Below are 6000 nucleotides of genomic sequence, written 5' to 3'. Positions count from 1 at the left end.
TGATATAATATTTGTCAAATGCTTTGGAAACCTTGAAGTGCTATATGAATGCTAGCATGCTAATTAGCTTTAAGTATTAGTATTATTTGTATATTTTATAAGATCACAGATCTTATAGAGCTGAAGGAGACTTTAGAGGTCATCTAGTCCAAACCTCCCTTATTTTCAAGATGAATATACTGAAGCCCAGAGGTAGATTGTGACCTCCTCAAGATTACACAAGCAATAGGCATCAGAGAAAAGAGTTTTAACCCAGTTTTAATCCGCCAACTCCAGAATCAGCATTCTTTGCACTGGACTACATCAGTTTGTACACTGAGTACACAGTCAAAGTATTAGAATAGAGAACACAGAACAGAAGCAAAGCTTATAGATAATTTATTTAACACAGTCATTTTAAAGAGGTGGGAAATGAGATTCAAAGAGGAAATGACTTAAACCAATTTCACATAGCTCAGTAAGTATTACTGGGATTCAGAAACAGATCTCCTGGTTATTAGATCAGGGGAAGTAACAAACCACCCTGATTAAGTAATAGTGTTTATAAGTGATTTAGTAAAAATGACTTACATCTATCATCACATTTGATCCTGACTTACCCTATGAGGTGGGCATTATTATCATCCCCATTTTGCAAGTGAGAAAGCTGAGAGATCAGATTCATAGAGGGTCACATTGCTATTAAGTATCTAAGATGGAATTAAAACCCAAGTTTTCCTGAATCCAAGACTGGCCCACTAGTGGTTAAACCACACTGCCTTTCTAATGAGAGCTTTTTATTTCGTATTATTCCATGGAATTTCAAAAAGCTTAATTTTTCATTCTACCAGAAATATATATTTTTGTAGTGCTTACCTAGGCAAGGCTTGACAGACTTGTATGATCTTTCTTTGGACAGAAGGAATAAGAGCTTTAGTTCACGTCACAATACATTGGTTTAAGTTAAAAAAAAATCTTGATTTCCCGTTCATTCCCTTCTGGCAACCTTTGTTAAGTAACAGGAGAATGTGGGCCCTAGAGAGGATTCTCTAGAGGCAGTAGGGAGAAGAAAGCACAGGGTAGATAAAAGATCCCCCTAACTTTCCAGTTGACATTTTGTGTGGTTTCATGACAGGGAGAATCCCAGATTTCAATTTTTGTACTTCAGTTCTAACTGATAGTTCTGACATATTCTTACTCCAGAATAGTACAGGAATACTGCTGCTGGCTTTATTCTTCTGGAAGCAAAGGAGGCCAGACTAATTGGTCTCAGGAGAATTGATGTACAGATTACTTATGCTCACAGGTTCCTGGGGGCTGGGGGCACTTGGGGTGAGGGGAGGATGTAAAAGGGAGACTTGTTTCTTTCATTGGAAATGTAGCTGTTTCCCAAGCAGACCCTGTGATGTTTGGGGAAGATTGAGGGAATTGATGGCAAATCTTTCTCAGGAAGTGGGATGCATACACTCAAACCTCACCACCTTAAACATGGAGAATTGGTTATACAGAAAAGCAAAGGGAAAAGGGAGTCAAAATGGAGTAAAAAAGAAACAAACGAAAACCAGGCAGAATTTAACCTTAACTAGAATGAAAGCTTTTTAAGGTCAGGGACTTTTCTATCTTTGTTTTTGTATTTCACATTCCTAATACAGTTCTGAACACACAGTAGGTGTTTAATGCTTATTGATGAATTGGTTGATTTAGCACGTACTATATGCAAGGACCTCTCTTAGATGCTATACGTCATTGAAAATAATGAAATTTTGTTTTCATTAGAATCTATTCATGCAACAAAACCATTCCCTTGATTAATCTAAATTAATTAGTGAGATATGAGTAAATGCATGACCACATGGTACTAGGACAGCAGCTGCCCGTTGTGGTAAATTCTTCAGTCAACTTGGACAATTCAAATACTAGGGACTTAAGAAATTGAAAATGTCCATTGATTCTGAAATGTTGAGAGTTGTGGTCAGATGTGGGTTGGTTTAGAAGATCCCAGAAACTCAGACAGCCTGGGTCATAATAAAAAGAGGTAAGCACTAAAGTGCTTTTAACTAATATACCCTGGGTGACACTCCATGACAATACCTGGGTTGGCCTCCTAAAATAGGTGTCATTCAATAAACATTAAGTTCTATGTCTTAGGCACTATGCTAAGCATTGGGGATTTAAAAAGAGGCAAGAGGCAGTGCTTGCCCTCAAAGATTTCACAGTCCAATAGGGGAGACCGCAATACATGTGAACAAATAAACTACAGGATAAATAGTAAGTAATAATATAAGAATACAAATACAGTAAGTAAAATGCAGAATAAATAGGAAGTAAATAAGAGAAGGAAGTCACTATACTAGAATTGACAGGTTAGGAAAGACTTCACATAGAAGACAGGATTTTAGTTCAGACTTAAAGGAAGTCATTAGGTGAGATGAAAACATTCCAGGCATGGGGAACAGCTAAAGGAAATAGAATGAATTGGAAGGAACCATAGAAGTCATAGAGTACAGCTCTTACTTCACAAATAAAGAGTTGAGCCTCTGAGAAGTTGGTGGGTCAGTAAATGGAACACTGGGCTTGGAGTCAGGAACTTTTTTGTTGTTCACTTGTTTCAGTGCTATATGACTGTTCATGACCTCATTTGTAAAAGGAGGGCATTAGACTAGATCATCTATCTTTAAATCTATGACCATATGGCATGCCTGCATCCATGACTCTTTTCTGCATTATGTTTTGGTGGAAAGAACAGTGAATAAGGAGTCACGAGGACCTGGTTCTAGAATTGGCTCAAGAATTCACTATTTGGCTTTAATAAATCACTTTACTTCATTGTTGTTTAGTCTTTTTCAGTTGTGTCCAACTTTTCATGACCTCATTTGGGATTTTCTTGGCAAAGATACTGGAATGCTTTGCCATTTCCTTGTCCACCTTATTTAACAGATGAAGAAACTAAGGCAAACAGGGTCAAGTGACTAGTAAGTGTCTGAGGTAAGATTTTAAATCAGGAAGATGAATCTTCCTGACTCCAGACCCTGTACTCTATCCACTGTGCCACCTAGGTGCAAGAAGACCTGATTTCTACTCTGACCTCAGACACTTACTATCTGTATGATGTGGGCAAGTCCCTTTACCTTGTTCACCTCAGTTCCTCATCTGTTACAAGAGATTTTATAGGTAATGAAATCCAAAGGTTCTAAACTTTTGTGTGCATGTATCATGGACCCCTTTGGCAGTCTGATGTATCTTATACATTCCACAGAATGTTTTTAAAAAATGCATAGGAGAATCAGTGGAACTCAGGATGAGAATCGCTGATCTAATTCAACCACCAATATTTCAGGTGAGGAAACTTAAGTTCAGAAAGATTGAGTGATTTGTCCATGGTCCCACAGATAATTTATAGTAAAACTAGAACTCAAGGAGTACATTCACAGAAGGAATGGGAGATGCAAACACAAACATTGTTTCTCATGGTTTTGCTTAAAGCAAAAGCTATAGGTCAAGATGTTATAATAGAAAGCAAGCTGAACTGGGAGTCAAAAGACCCATATTCTAGTTCCAGATCTGCCCTTGGAGCAAATAATGTGGTCCCCTTTCTATCTCTTGGCTTTGCTAGCCATAATATGTAAATCATTTGCCTACTTAGGACTCAGGTTGTACCTTTCTTTGGGGCACTTAGGTGGCACAGTGGATAGAGTGCTGGTCCACGAGTTAGAGAGACTTATCTTGCTGAGTTGAAATCCAGCCTCAGAACTTAATAGCTGTCAGATCTCTGGGCAAATCACTTAACCCTGTTTACCTCAGTTTCCCCAACTGTAAAACGATTTGGAGAAGAAAGAGGCAAACCATTTCAGTATCTTTGCCAAGAAAACCCCAAATGTTACACAAAGAGTCAATCACTACTGAACAGTAAAAACAATAACAACAACACCTTTCCCAATCTCTAATCCTTTCATTGCCTGTGCACTTCCAATAGCCTGAGAAATTGTAGGAAATGTAGTAAAGTAGAAAAAGCACTGAACTTAGGGTCAGGCATTATAGCTGCTTATTAAAAAGCAAGTTATGTCTTCCAAACATTCTTGAGAAAGTGTGCAAAGCAAAAAAGAAAATTTTTGGGTGGAAAAGGCAAATTGATTTTATGAACCTCATGGAGGTAATGGAAAATCCCAGATTTCATGGATTATCACCTATGTTACTCATATATTAATGACAAATATACATTTTATTTATAAATTGTAGCCAAATTAGCTCATATGTATATAGAACTTTATAATTTATAAAATGTTTTCCTCACAATAGTCCTTGAAGTAGGTTGTATAAAAATTGTTTCCATTTTACAGATGAGGAAACAAGGACCTCAGAGAGCTGAAATAACTAGGCCAAAGTCACACAGCTAGTATTTAATGGAGCCACAGCTCAAATTCATAGCATAAATTCATTGTTTGAGAAGATAAAGTGATTTTGAAGGTTATTTAGTCTAGTTCTTTCATTTTACAGATGAAGGAACTGAGGCCAAGAAATGTTGAGGGACTTTTCCAGAGTCACAGAAGGAGATCCTTTGATTCCAAATTCATCAGACTTTCCTGTCCACCCTGCTGCCTCTTCTGACTCCACACACAGTATTCTTTTACCATGCCACACAACATCACTTTTTTCTTCCTACAAAAGTTATTTCTCTCTTACACTCTTACTCTTCCTTTAGTCTTTACTTTAAACAGATGGGCTTGGGAAATAGAACTCTTTTAATCTGGGTCACTTGGGTTATAAGATTATAGATTTAATGATAGGAGAAATGTCAGAGATCCTCTAATCTAATCCCTTCACTTTGCAAATGAGGAAACTGAGGACAATATGGAGAGACTAAGTGTTCTGCCCAAAGTTAGACAGGAATAAATAGAGGATCTAAGATTTGAACCTCTGACTCCAAATCCAGGGCACTTTCTCTTCTATATAGTGCCTCTTTTGACATGAAATCCAGTGTATTTTCTACTCTGTTACATTACTTCTTTCTTCCTATAAAAGTAATATCTTACTTATCCATAGAAATAGTACCTCAGTTTGAAATAAATAAAAATAGGCTCATGAGATTTAACTATTTCTACTCTTAAACAGATTCTACAACATCTCTTTCTTTTGAAGCTACATGGAAAAATTTGAATGTGATGTTTTGCTATCATTTCAAGTTCTTCAATTTCATTCTGGTTATTTATAAAGCAAGCTGCTTTCAATTTAATTGTAATTGTTTTATGGGTTAATTATCATATTGATAATATGAATATTTAATTCACCATTACTATTGTTTGTAGCTAGTACCTTGAAAATTAGTTGCTATATATCAATAAGCCGATGTTAATAATTTATATCCCTAAATGTGCTTTAACTTTCATTTGCAACAACTAGGGGAAGATCTACATGCATATTACTGGATATGTTAGCACTGGGAGATGGGAAAGGGGATTATTTGTTAATAAAAATAACAAAAACAATAAACTCTTTATGTCTGGAAAATTCCACATACATACCATGTACCTGTGAATCTTTATATTAGAAATCTTGGCATTTATACAACTATCTAAAAATGTTTTCAGATTCATATATTGCTGGTTATTACTTTTACATCTGACATTTTAGCAATGGTGGCACTCTTTATGCTCTTTACATTGAATTCTCAGCATGATTAATCACCACTAAGTAACCTACTTTTAGTGTTTATTTTTAGTGATACTTTGAACAGTGTTTCATCATAAGACTTAATAGTTAGTAAGCAGAACAAGGCTCAAGCCCTAGAGATACTAAGGCAAAGATGAAATAGTCCCTGCCCCTCAAGGAGATTATATACTATTTGGAGGGGGAAAAACATATAAGTAGACATATAATTAGATAAAAAAACACACAGATTAAAAGTAAGTTTCTTTAATAAGTATGGTAGAAAAAAGGTCAAAAGATTAAGCCACTTCATTTCTCTGGTTCTTAGTTTTCTGTAAAATGAAAATAAAATTTTGTGAAATACTTCAAAGGTTTATT

This window comes from Phascolarctos cinereus, unplaced genomic scaffold (assembly GCF_003287225.1).
Source record: "Phascolarctos cinereus isolate Bilbo 61053 unplaced genomic scaffold, phaCin_HiC Scaffold_2;HRSCAF=192, whole genome shotgun sequence".
NCBI lineage: Eukaryota > Metazoa > Chordata > Mammalia > Diprotodontia > Phascolarctidae > Phascolarctos > Phascolarctos cinereus.
This window is presented reverse-complemented; position numbering follows the sequence as displayed.